This window comes from Acipenser ruthenus, chromosome 28 (genome assembly GCF_902713425.1).
Source record: "Acipenser ruthenus chromosome 28, fAciRut3.2 maternal haplotype, whole genome shotgun sequence".
Taxonomy (NCBI): domain Eukaryota; kingdom Metazoa; phylum Chordata; class Actinopteri; order Acipenseriformes; family Acipenseridae; genus Acipenser; species Acipenser ruthenus.
Genome location: NC_081216.1, coordinates 22,350,203 through 22,364,577, shown reverse-complemented (window position 1 = coordinate 22,364,577; position 14,375 = coordinate 22,350,203). Strand labels below are relative to the sequence as shown.

Sequence of the window (14,375 nt, the reverse complement as noted above, 5' to 3'; positions counted from 1 at the left end):
TACACCAGTGTCACTATATTTCTGACAACACGATCACTCATTGAGACAGCGTGCATCTATAGCTCTTTCTCTAGGACAACTGAGGATTACAAATGAAAAGAACAATAATTGATTGCACTATTAATGACGGATAATCCCTTCGAAATTCACACCACTCTACCAACATTCTTTCCTGCCTGCTATAATGTATGTGTTTTAATTTCTCCAAAAAAGTACTCACATCACAAAAAAGTAATAATATTAAATGAACACTAACAATGTTATTTTTCTTGCTCCCTATGCTAGGAAAACAGTTGATGAACTCTGTGATCAAAAGGCTTCCTCTTGATTTAACGCTAATTTAATTGACCTTGACAAATTGCAATTGCATCCCTCTCCCTGTTTCTTTCGGGAAACAAAACTGCAAACCAAGCAGGTTTTCTTTTGAAATGTATTGCATTTTAATTGCATTGCATGGATTATCGCTAAGTTTTCACTCTGGAGGTCATTGGAACATTACAAATCCATCTGATACTATTGCCTTTTATTGGTTGAATTAAGTTCTATTCCGGCAGTTCTTGCCTGGTACATTAGGAAATAAAACGAGGGCATCCCATTGACAGTCAGTCATATTCAGCTAGAAGAGGTCTGTAATGACACAACATGTTGCAAAGGAGCTGAATCATGTGACATGTCACATTATCCACTGTGCAGTTTCAGAACATAAGAACATTTAGAGGAGGCCATTTGGCCTATGATTGCTTGTCCAGTTCCTGGTATCTGGTTTATCCCAAAACGATTCAGATTCAAAATCGTCACTTTACCGCATGCTGTGCCACCCTGCTTCCCTGCCACAGTGCATCTCGGCATCCCAGAGTCTCGGCGGGATTGCCAGCCTGCTCGGAGATGAGCAGCGTGTCTGGGTAATAGACTGGCAGTTTTCATTTAGAAAAAAATGCCTGTCAATGCTAATTTCAACGCAGTTTATTACAGTCACAAGTGAAATCACAAAACTGTCCCACAGAAAGACCGATTTAACACACGGGACCCTGCACTAAATAAATCAAATGACTGCTTGTCAAATAGTCTGCACAGCAGAGACATTAACGGTCACTGCCAATGACAGCATCTGCATCTGCATCTGCATTTGCAAATACCCCTGTCCCTTTTTTATTTGAATGTAGATGCTGATTGTAATTATTAGAAAGCAAATCTTAATTACCCAGCAGCTTAATGTGTACATAGCCGGTTAATTTAATTGACACTAATCCTAATTACACCATGTCCTTTTTAAAGGGAGATTTTGTATACTAACTACTTTTTTAAGTTATGAAGGAAGCATAAAAATGTATGTTTAAGAATCTTCCAAGACTATTATCATAACATAACTCTTTCACATTTTTCACCCTTAGGCCAGAAATGCAAAACGCTAAATCCTAAACCCTAAAGCATCCAATATGTCACTCTCTAAAGCTAAAATATAATTCCATAGCAATGCTTCAATATCAATGAGATATAAATTCAAGATTATGCTTACCTCCCAATATATGGAAGTGTAGTGTAGAATATAATGTAAAGACAAAAGCTGTCTTCGAAGGCAGAGGCTTCTGAATACGACCAAACAGCAACCAGCTTTTTCAGAGATCTTCAGAGACTGGACCAAACAGCTTGAGCTCGCAACTTGAATGATACTTGACTGGGGTCTCGCCTCGACTTTTATAGAACTTTTCCTCTGCTTCATGCATCAGAAGACTATCTAAACATTTGGTCTATTTTGACAGCTCTTATCTTTAAGTGAATAATATTTCTGAAAAGTTCTGGCAGCTCCTTTAAATTGTATTAGATATGACCTCATGTCTGCTACCTTCCTAATCTCTAAAATATATGAGGTAATCCTCAGACAGATAACTATTTTTCCAGTACCACAGAGTCCTTATATATATATATATATATATATATATATATATATATAGAGAGAGAGAGAGAGAGAGAGAGAGAGAGAGAGAGAGAGAGAGATGTTTTTAATACATAACACCAGCTCTGTTTAATTACTCCAACCCGGCTCTAAAATAAATGTCCCTCTAATTAACAGCAAAGACATGCTTTTCAGTGTGTATTTAATAAAATTGTTTATTTTCATTTATAAGTGTGTATAACAAATCAGGTTTCACTCTAGTTAAAAATCCCCTGCTTCTACAGACCTTGGACAATGTATATATAAAGACTCGAAGAGGCTCACTCTCTAACCGGAGTTTACTTTTATTTATTATGAAACTCTACTGTAAGCGTTTTTCCAAATCCAACACATGAAATCATGCTTTGCCCAGATGCAAGAAACTGCCCTGCATCATTTCCACTGATAGGAGAAAAGGCTGATATCCCAACTTTCACTGCCAGGTAATGAGAGTAAGATAATTTTCTCTATTTCCTAGTACCGTGAGGTACATTAGTTAATATACAAATTATACATTGTAGAGACCGTGAATCCGAGACCGCTTGACCAGCAAATCCCGCTTTTGGATGCCAAAATTCATTTTAATGTCCACTACTGCCTCGCTCATGCAATACTTTTTGTTCGTAAAATATAACAGTTTATATGTAGCCAAGGGTCCTGAATGAGTGATGCAATTGACCAGCAAACCAGCTCTGAATGTCCCAGTACTGCTTTAGGCAGGCAGACTGAGTCGAGGGTTACCCTGCAGTAAATCTACTGACAACAAGTTTGTAGCTTTATGCATGTGCCCAAGTTAGTAAACTAGGTTACAGCAAGTCACTTAACCTCCTTGTGTTCCGTCTTTCGGGTGAGACCCACTTGTGAGTGACTCTGCAGCTGATGCATAGTTCACACACCTTAGTCTCTGAAAGTCACCTTGGATAAAGGCGTCTGCTAAATAAACAAATAGTAATACAAACTTCTTTCCCATTAGAGTTTTTTGCTTTTCTGATAAGAACTTTCACTGCGAACATTTTTCTAATTTAATTAAATTAAATGCTCGCTTCAGCCTTTCTCCTCACGGTTAACACAAGCTTCCGCTCCGGCAACTCCTAGAAGGACAAACTTAGTTCATTTCAAAGGTGTTACTGGTCAGTGTCCAAGAACCAATAAGCATTGGCACACAGCCATGCTTTATTCTAACATTAGATCAATGCCTGCGCTCCCTTTTGTGCAATAATTTTTCTGCTGGCTTTATATTCTTTAAAACACAGTACAGTTATTACAATATATTAACATTGTTGCAGTTTCACAAATGTTCAATGTGTATCCCAAAGATCATCCTAATTCTACTCTCAGTGCGTGTCAAAGCCACTACAGGATCCTGTATCCATTTCTGCACATCACAGGTGTGGATGACAGTCTTTAAAAGCCTGATACCTGCAAAAAACTTAAACCTTGTTAGCTGGGCTCCTATATTTACATTCTCATTCCCATCAGCAGTGGGGAAACTTCAAAGAAATTAAGCTGGTTCTATCAAAGAGCCATGCATCTCTGTCACATGCACCTTTCACTCAAAAAAAGTGATCGCACTTGTAAAAGGGAAGAAGGGTTTTTAGGGTCAAACGTGAAATAGGCATCACATAGAAGCTGCTTTTGTTTACTCCTTGATTTTTAAACAGTGAGTTTTCAAGCACAACAATATGATGTAATTAGCAGATGTATTTAAACTATCCGTTTGTAATGCTGGATGCAATAAGCCCATCAGCGGAAAAGGGGTTTAATACACAAAAGTATAAAGCGATCATACACTTGACAGTCTGTTCAAGGTTTTTTATTCTGCACAGTCCACTGATTTCCTAGGCATTTAAAAGATGCATGCACGCAACACTTATCAGTTTAAGTGGTTTCCACTGTTTTATTTAAATTACATTGGCAGAAAAAACTTACAGCAATTAAATGAAATGCTGTAACAGTATAAATTCTGCCACTAAAACTAAAACTCAGGCAGATTTATTACTCAATTCTAACTGATGCTGTTTCCATCTTGCATTTCAAATCTTAAGAGGCAATGTTGTATACCATAAGGAAACTGTGTTACAGCACACCTAGTCTGTCAGGTGCCCCAGATTTTGTCTCAGTTTCACAAGACAACTGGTGATGCCTTTTGTTTATCATAGTGTAAACGGCCTTTCTTGGCTCGTAATCAGGGTCAAATAGGCATAGAGGTATGATTTAGTACAAATCTAGTCTGCACGACTCATTCACTGAGAGATAATATATAGACCTTACTTCTACATAATTTACACATCATGCATGATGTGCTGAAATAAAATAATAACCTTTATTCTGTTTTAAGCTGTTTCTAAAACTGATCATCTTCCCACAATGCACTGGTTGGATCTGCACAACACCAGGGGAGGGGTTAAGAGTATTGACCATTTTTTTCTTAAAGGTAGACATTTTAACAAATAAACAGGGGCTTGTTATAAGTTGTTACGTCAACAATATGATGATTCCAAGAACATAAATCTATGAGCTCTGAACATAAAACTTCAAACTCCTGTTTCCAAACTTTTGTTTAAGGTTTATTGAGTGGTTTGAATTACTACAATTATGGCAGAAGAAAGGTTTTTTGAATATCATGGTATGATTTATACTCAGGCTTTGAATACAATGAGTGCAGAAAACAAGCAGCAACTTAGGTTAATGAGTGTACAGTGGTATTCATTTCTTAATGCCAAGTTATGCGATTGCTTAATGATAATTGCTACTTATTAACCGTAAACAGGTCTATAAACAAGTCACTCCATTACATGGTATTTTAATTACAGTATGCAAGCTGAAGCTAAGGCATAAACAATTGATTGTCACACTGTGAAACTGACTTTTGTGCTGATGAATTAGAGTAATTAGAGACACTTAATGTAAAGTGTCAACATGCATTATTGAGGTACAGTAGTGTGATCAGCAGTGTGAGTTAATTTGAATGGCAAAGGGAAAATATCCAGAAAGGAATAACGTTGATGCCAGATATATCAGTGATGGCAACGTGGGGTGAGACAGGGCCATGATTGGTTCCCTTGTTTGTAACAGCCAACTTCAGAACATGATGCCATATGCGCTATATAGAAGAAAATAAATGACTCAAGGTAAAGCCAGACTGCATTGGTGAAGAATGGCAAATTCAAATGATCTGTTTTTAACTTTGGTCTGCTTTGGGTTTACCATAATTTAGTTCCATACTCTGAATGTGAAAAATGTAAATTACAAACTGAGAACATTTACATGCATTTTGGGGTTGTGTTAAACATTTGTTATCATACTATTTCTATTACAGTATGTAATAATTATCACTGAAGGTATGGATATGAGTTGTGGCTTTAGCTTTATACACGTATGCACAATATATGTAAGTACACAAGATACGCAAGATAAAATACTGTCATACCTATTCCGACCATGCGCGGTCAAATTGACCAATACGTATTATAACACTTAAATGTTGCAATATTATTTATGTTTATCAGTCGGGACTTACAGCCGTATTGAAGTTTGATTATATCACTCTGCATTCCACCAATCAGCCTTGACAGCTCACAGCGCCAGGCTGTCTGTCTGCACTGGTTACTACAAGTCACACGTTTTTCTAAGAAATTAATTGTTGGCCCAATACACATTGCAAATGGATTGCTGAAGAAGCAGGACAGAAAAGAGTGTTTGGAATTACTGCAAATTATGCCAAACAAGATTCTGATGCAGCAAAGATGGACAATGCGGTAAGTACACTGCATATTTTGAAAAGCACAGTATCTGTGTGATTTGTGCCAGCACTTAGACTTTGCCCATTTTGTTCAAATGTTTATTTATTCTTGTAATTTGATTATTGTATGTCTGTATAAAAACGCATAGCTTCGGGTGCGCTTTGTTATGTAAGCAGTATAAACCCATTTATTTAAAAAATGTGATACTTTTTTTACATTGTTTCAGTTGTACAGTTTTGTATGTACATTATATAACTGTATAATCACAAATTGATTTTCAAATACTTTTTATTTGATTTGTTACCATTTTTTGAGGAGTGTTGTGTAAAATGTCTGTATATAAACACATTTCTGTTCAAAAGTCCAGTTATTTACAATGGTTTGGTTGTGTAGATGTGTTATGTTATTTTCCTGAATAAAACTACGACTTATATTCAATTGTTAGTCCTTTCATTATAATATTTGTGTTGTTTATAATATGATGGTCAAATTGACCGGTCATGGTTGTTCTGTGGTATGCCAATAAACGCGGCCATTCTAGTGTTAATAAATAAGCATTTGTTTCATTTAGGGTTTAATCTTAGGTCCTGGATATACATAAAAACTCATTAAAGATGAAACTTAATTTTAATTTGTATAAATGCAATAAAATGTCTCTTTAGAAATAAGCCCCATTTTAAAAACATGTCGGAAATCGCTTACATCTCAGTTAATGTATAACCCTTTTCTTTATAGCTGGCTTCCAATCTAATGTGGACATGCTAAAACAATATTTGTTCTCATCAACGACTGACACACCATTAAGTTAAAGACTTGTGCACAGTGATTGCCTTATGAATAATGCAAAACATTTTCTAAGCATACAACTGTGATTTAATAACTAATATCAGGGCCTCCCATAGCTGCAGATCTTGTTTAAATCTAATTTATTGAAAATTAATGGGAATATAGTATTTGAGAACCATGGATTGTAACATAAATAAGTAAATGAATACATTCAGTTTTGTTGTGATGTTTATGAACATGACAACTTACTACTCTCCAAGCAGCACGTATGAAATGGGGTTTGCTAAATTAGTTCTCGATTGTCTGGCTTTGCCAGCTGAAACCAAGCTAGTCCTATGACAACTTAAAACACATATCACATCCTTTCCAGCAAGTCTTATGTGCCCTGTAAATTGACAAGAAATGTTCGAATTCAATGTGTGTAGTTGGGGTCCTGGCTCTTAATCCATCTTCCAAAGACAAATAGCAGCCCTCAAAACTGCATCTCTGCTCCTTCTTCTCAATGTTTGACGTGCAAGATTGTCAACATTTATACACTGTGGTTATGGCAATGTTTCAGCATTTCAGGAATAAATCAAACTGATACCGATACTTAATCTGAGCAGAAACCCCAGGTGCTGTTCTAACTTGGTTTTGCAAGATAAATAATCTCATTTGTTATACACACACCACACTGAATTTAACCCATATCTGAACCTGCAACAGGGTTACCTCTAGCAAGAGAAAGAATATTCATGCAATAAAAACAGTGAAAGTGGAAACGCAATGCTTGAAAAATTAAATAAAAAGTTGTAAATGTATATTGACACATTATTATTATTATTTATTTTTTAGCAGACGCCCTTATCTAGGGTGACTTACAATTGTTACAAGATATCACATTATTTTTTTTACATATAATTACCCATTTATACAGTTGGGTTTTTACTGGAGCAATCTAGGTAAAGTACCTTGCTCAAGGGTACAGCAGCAGTGTCCCCCACAAGGGATTGAACCCACGCCCCTCCAGTCAGAAGTCCTAACCACTACTCCACACTGTGTTTCTGTAAATACAACCCAGTACTACATATAGCTTATAGATTTGGGCTGCAACTTTAAGAAGCTGATATGGGTGAAGCCTGCGTTTTCCATGGGGCAGTGGCCTTTCCCTCCAGAACCCGTTTTTTTATTGTTTAGGACTGGGGTTGTCCTAAATCACCATAAAATCTAGTACTGGAATACAAATAAGCTGTCACATTCATGATTGTATTTGCTATAGAGAAATAATGTTAAATGTGGAATTGATGCTGCGTTTGCCTAATGCATTCACTGCACCCTCCACTGTCGCTTGCTTTGTTTAGCATTTGAGAGGTTTCAGTGCATGAAAACGCTTACATAACTCATGCCTGTGTTACTTTCTTTGTACCAGGTAAGAAGGGCAATTCTTTGGCTCAGGTTTCAATTTCTAACTACATGTGGCCATGTCTCATTCTGAAAGGTACTATTTCTAACACAAAGAAAGTAAATAAAACACGTGGCATTGGAACAGAACAAGGGTTCTTTCGTAGACAATTAGAACAACAAAATCACAGCTTAGATTAGAGTTTTTCAAACCCGCACTCCCATCTCTAATTATAAGCAAGCATGTGAAGCCTTTTCTGTTAAACTGTAAGCTTAATTCCAAAATCAAATATTGACACAGACAGATATAAACTCTCGCCTACCGAAGCATACTTAAAATGAATGTCTGGGCTTCAAAAACAATAATAAAAAATAATGCACTGTAATGATTTGTAAATCATTTTCACTTATTAGAAAAAATGTTTTTTTTTCCTTTTATTTGTAATTGATTATTGTTTTCTCTCCTAGCACAGAGTTTGGCTTAATTAATACCCTTCCACAGTGCATTTCCAGCCCTGAGACACACACTAATGAGACACACTGTGAGGAACATTCTCTTAATCACTAAACCCACAAAACACTGTTAAAAATAAATCAAATCCAATCACTGACTCCAATAACCTGATAATATTTTAAAGGTCCTATTGATTTGGCCTGAACTTTAGCAAGAATGACATTCAGTTGAACTAACAGTATGTGATTACAATACTAAAAAATACTGAAGTGTCATAATGCAGGGTCTCCTTCAGTCTGCTATTGGAGGGAACCAGCGATTTAGAGTTTTATGGAGATATGCATTTTAAATATTAGATAATAAACCTGCAGCACCTTCTATTGAGAGGGGCTGGCATTTATAAACTTGCTCTACCCCAAACAAGGTAAATGCATTATTAACACTTTATGAATGTTTAATTGATTGGGTCAGTTTATAAGACATTACAGAGCATATTCCAAGTATTTTTATGTTAATATGTTTTGATACTTAGTAAAATGTATGCTATAGAATTCTGGGTGATACAGATTGCTCTTTACCTCTGACTAGCATTTTGGTTACTGTATCGAGAGCATTTAGTGACACATTAGATGTTAAAATCCTATGGGACTTTCGTAATTCTTTAAACATTTTTGAGTTATCAGTCAGGGGTACAAGTGGTCCAACTAGCCCGGCACCAACTCTGATCCAATCTTGCTTCTGCTTAATTTACATCCAACTAACTGATCACATGGTCTGCCACCTTTGAAGATAATTTCATTAAGATGCGCACACTTTATTTCTTCATAATTTCCAATAAAGTAGCCAAACCGTTAACCAAGACACTGCATTCCATCCAAAACTAAAAAAATCCTGGAGAAACCAAAGCCAAGCAGTTTAGTATGCCTGTCCTGGACACTCTTGAAAGAGGGATTTCTCATTTCAGTAAATCAAATAGATAAACAAATATTGCTAAGAAGAATAATGCTAGACAATTTGCTTGAACGCTCCATAAGAGCAACCTTATCTTTACCATCTTAAGTCTTTATGTTTGTTGGCTCTCTCCATCAGATTCTGTCATTAATCTTCTGCGATGGTAATAGCACTTGTTGATAACCGTTTTATTGATTGGAAACTATCAAACTGCAGTATTAACACCATTAGAATTGCAGTGCCTTGCCCCTTGACTTGAATTGATGGACAAGGGTTTGTCCTTGAACTTTGAATACACTCTGAAATTCATAACGCCACCCGACGCATGCTCTTACGGCAGCTGCTCTAACCCCATTAAGTGCTTGGACTACATGGCTTTGTTGGAAGCTCTGGGGACCTGGTGAAAAAATGTATTTACTGATAAGACATGTAGGTTGGGGGGTTACTCCATGCACACCTGGCAGAATGAGTTTCCCGGGCGCTTACCCCTGTGCATGTAAAACGGTTTTCTGTTTGAATGTTGGGAAAGCACAAGGTCAAATAAAATAAAGAGATCTGTGTGCATAAGACCTGTAAGACAAAAGTGTTTGCCTAGGAATACTGCATGAATACTGACTAATGTACTGTTATGCTACTGATCCGTATAGCACAAGATTTCCAATCAGCCGTGCAATGCTGCCTTCATTTTTAACCAACTGGCACAATTAAAGACGTTCTTTATTTTATTAAACCTGTTCGCTGTCTCACATAGATTCAATGTTTAAATCCTCCAGCAGCTTCTTTGTACCTTAATGTGGTATTGTGGCTGTGCAGAAAGCTTCTTAAGACAGATAAGTTTGCCTCACAATGTCGACCCACACATTATACTGTAGGCTAATATCCCATATTTACACTGCCTAAACAATGCCACTTAATGCGATTTCCATTGACAATCCAATTTTCGACACACACTGATTAGCTAGTGCCCTAGCTAGGGACATTAGAGACACAATGTTTAATCCAGAGGTGCTCTCATTTACTTGTATTTGCTTATTTGATTGCAGCTTTAGGCAAAATAACTCTAAGCCCCTTAGTAAAGGGTAATTGTGGTATTCAAATGGGTTAGGTCAATGACGGAAATGTTAAAAAATAAAGATTGAAATAGGTGGTTGTCAGTGAAAGAATGATTAGTGAAAGTTTGTCTGTGTGTGATTGTGGGTGGACGTGTAGAAGCGGCAGTCTATAATGAGATCCATCAGAAATAACTGGAGCACTTAAGCCCTGAATGATAACGATAACGATCATTGTAAACGATCATTGCATCCGTGTTTGTGATGTTGGAAGCGTCGGCAAATCTTGCAAGAACATTTTTACAGTGTTATTGATGATTGGAATATCTGATGATTGAAACATCTGATGTGTGTGTATATATATATATATATATATATAATTTTTATAAGAAAGTCAACTGAAGCAGCAGTTCCACCATGCTTATTGACATAATGGCTGAATCATGCTATCAGCTCTTCTTCTGTACCATTCCTGCAGAGCCATGTCAGAGCAGGAATAAAAGCAGCAAAGGTTGGGACCCTGTCAGCTATATCACAGTGTGAGTGGTAGAATTGTACAACTAATGATTTCACAGTAGCAGCTACCTATGAGGTCACTGAGGTCCAGACCTCAGTTAAAATTTTAGCTTAAATGTTATTATTTAAATGCATTGCATGCCTTGGAATATATTTTATGTGCGAGAGTCAGTAAGGGGGGTGCGACTATAACTAAAGAGGGAGTTCTGTAAAACTTCTTTAAGGATAGAAAATGTTAAATACATTTTTTAATATTTTTTCCCCATGATTTCAACTTTAAAAAAATGCAGCTCCTTATAACTCTTGTTCTCTCTTATGCAATCAATTCCCATTTTCAGCATAATTTCAGATCATTGTGGCTGCCAAAGCAGGCTTTTATCTAAGTAGCAGAATCAGCTCACAAGCCAAACAAAAGGACATCACTGTGCTGCTTGCATTCCTATTTGACTTTCAGAAAAGAGGACAAAGCCATGAATGAAGTAATAGTAATGGGCAATGGTTCATTGTATCTGCCTTCCATTTTCACAGAGAGAAAACCTAATATTCCCGCATCCTCTAATAACTTTGACCTCCCTTTTCTCATTTAGAATCTTATGTCTGCTCTCCTTAACACAGATGTCCTACTCCGGAGTTGATAAGCGAAGCAAATAAGCTTCAGCATTTTGTATTAGAGTGTTAAACATAAGGCCATGCTCTTCTCGTGCACTTTATATGACTTCACTTTTCAGCGCTGAAGGCATTAATTGTGCAGATAATGCAATGTCTCAGGCTACTCAGCAGAAACCAGACACTAAATTAAAACATGCAGTATGTGTCTACTTTTCCAGGATTCCAGGAGAATTAATCATTAAATAAAGGTTCTGTTTCTCATTGTGATCTCAAGAAAGAGCCAAACACATTAATAATAATAATAATAATAATAATAATAATAATAATAATAATAATAATAATAATAATAAAACATGCACATTACACAGACTGTTGCTGGAAATTAATATGGGTCTGCATAGAGATTCATGAATATTTACCCCACGTTTTAGATGCTGAAACATTATATTTCATTTAATAAAGCAGCATAATGACTTTGCTGTAAGCTGTGCATTTGTCATTGTTTTCTGAACCAATGACCATTCCGCTTGAGCCATCAAGGGTGCACTAAATCTTCCCTGGTTTTAAACGGCTCATTGAGCTGTGGAAAGAGTGGTTCTTGATTTCCACTCTGTCCAGTTATTAGTTAAGCTAGATACCTGTTCCTATTTCCCCTCTCTGTTAGGATTCCACTATATCTAGCTGGCTGCATGCCCCCAGGTGAATTCACCAGGCCAGTCAAGGTAGAGAATCTGTCAAAACTGACAATATATACAGTACATTCAAATAATAGCTGTGAAGACGCCTCTCCAAGGAGGACTGTAATTACAACCACAGGACACAGTGGACCGTGACTCATCTAATTTTTTTATTTTTAATATGCTGCAGTATCCTCATCCTCCTTAAGGGGATTCTTTATTTTAACCTCTAGTAATGCACATCTGCAGGATAGTGGTAAACTGCAGCTTGCTCCTCCTGTACAATGTGTTCCTTGTCTTGGTTTGAACCACGGGATTCTTATTTTACAGTAAAAGTCTCCAGTCTCCAGTTAGTTGTTATGGGTCGGAAAATATGATCAAACAATAATACTTCTCCAGTTGGTTTTGGACAGTAATGTTCAGGTTGCACAGTAACAAGTACCTTTGGTAATTATTTCAGTAGGGGCAGCATTTAAATCTGGCACGCCTGAGATTAATTGATTATGCTGCAGTGTCTGGTTCCTTAGTCAACACAATGCACTTATTTAAACACTAAGCTGATAGGTGCCAAGAAGATAACATTTGCATTAAAAACTACAAAAAAAATCTATTATTCAGAGAGTCCTGCTTGTGCTGAGATCCACATTTACTTGATCGACATGCTGTCTGTACAAAACAAAGGTCACTAATTCATCTTAATCCCCTCAGTTTTCCCTGAAAGTGACGGACAGATTGGCATTTATATACCGAAAGAATGTCCAGGAAATCCGGGCTATCTATTCTTATCATTTTTCTGTTTTGGCAAATTTCATAGTCACATTGACAAAACATGTAAGGCAGGACTCTTCAACTTGTTTTTTAAGTGGGCCAGATTGGAAAAAAAGTCAGGAGTAGGCAGACCAGAAGTATTTTACTCTGTACATTTTTAAGCAATATAATAAATATTATATAACTTAATGTTAGTATGTTGAACAAGACTTACTGTACATATGAATAGTACTTTAATAATAGAACAGTGTGAACATTTAACAGAATGTCATTAGAAACATTTATGTATGTGACATATTAATAGCATAACTGTTATACTATAATATATACTATTATATACTATAAAATGCACACAAAAACTTTCATCAATATGTGAGTGTGCTACTCAGAATTATCCCGGGTTTAAAAGGCATGTCGTATGCAGACAGGCTAAAAGAATTGAATCTATTCAGTCTTGAACAAAGAAGACTACGCGGCGATCTGATTCAAACATTCAAAATCCTAAAAGGTATAGACAATGTCAACCCGGGGGACTTCTTTGACTTGAAAAAAGAAAAAAGGACCAGGGGTCATAAATGGAGATTAGATAAAGGGGCATTCAGAACAGAAAATAGGAGGCACTTTTTTACACAGAGAATTGTGAGGGTCTGGAACCAACTCCCCAGTAATGTTGTTGAAGCTGACACCCTGGGATCCTTCAAGAAGCTGCTTGATGAGATTCTGGGATCAATAAGCTACTAACAACCAAACGAGATGGGCTGAATGGCCTCCTCTCGTTTGTAAACTTTCTTATGTTCTTATGTTCTTATATATATATATATATATACAGTACTGTGCAAAAGTTTTAGGCAGGTGTGAAAAAAATGCTGTAAAGTAAGAATGCTTTCAAAAATAGACATGTTAATAATTTATATTTATCAATTAACAAAATGCAAAGTGAGTGAACAGAAGAAAAATCTAAATCAAATCCATATTTGGTGTGACCACCCTTTGCCTTCAAAACAGCATCAATTCTTCTAGGTACACTTGCACACAGTTTTTGAAGGAACTCGGCAGGTAGGTTGGCCCAAACATCTTGGAGAAATAACCACAGTTCTTCTGTGGATTTAGGCAGCCTCAGTTGCTTCTCTCTCTTCATGTAATCCCAGACAGACTCGATGATGTTGAGATCAGGGCTCTGTGGGGGCCATACCATCACTTCCAGGACTCCTTGTTCTTCTTTACGCTGAAGATAGCACCGTGTAACACTTTTTTATTTTTTTTTGGTTCCTGGGTAGTAAGTGTTATTTCCTAAGTGCTTATGCCTCAAAAGTATAGAAAATGGCTATTATTCCCCACAAACTTTGCTTTTGTGACCAGGACAGTGATATTTTGAAATTTACCTATTTTCCAGAACATTCCAGATAGATTCAGTGCTGAGTAGACTTGGAGTAACTTCTAGAACTTTCTAGAACTTTCCAGTAATATAAATAGTAGTATAAATACAGGGGCCTTAAGCCCACCAGATCA

General features: G+C 36.6%; 1 protein-coding gene across 4 annotated transcripts in view; it reads right to left on the bottom strand.

The window, feature by feature from the left end:
• The window catches only part of LOC117434544 (leucine zipper protein 2-like), a 76,391-nt gene that overhangs the window by 43,145 nt on the left and 18,871 nt on the right, over positions 1-14,375 (bottom strand). Inside the window, exon 1 of one of the 4 annotated variants that reach the window (XM_059003168.1) lies at positions 1,517-1,535. The exons of the other annotated variants lie outside the window; for them this stretch is intronic. The gene's annotated coding sequence lies outside the window, so the exon portion shown is untranslated. Of the gene's footprint in view, positions 1-1,516; positions 1,536-14,375 lie in introns of those variants that run through there. 4 annotated transcript variants of the gene reach the window in all.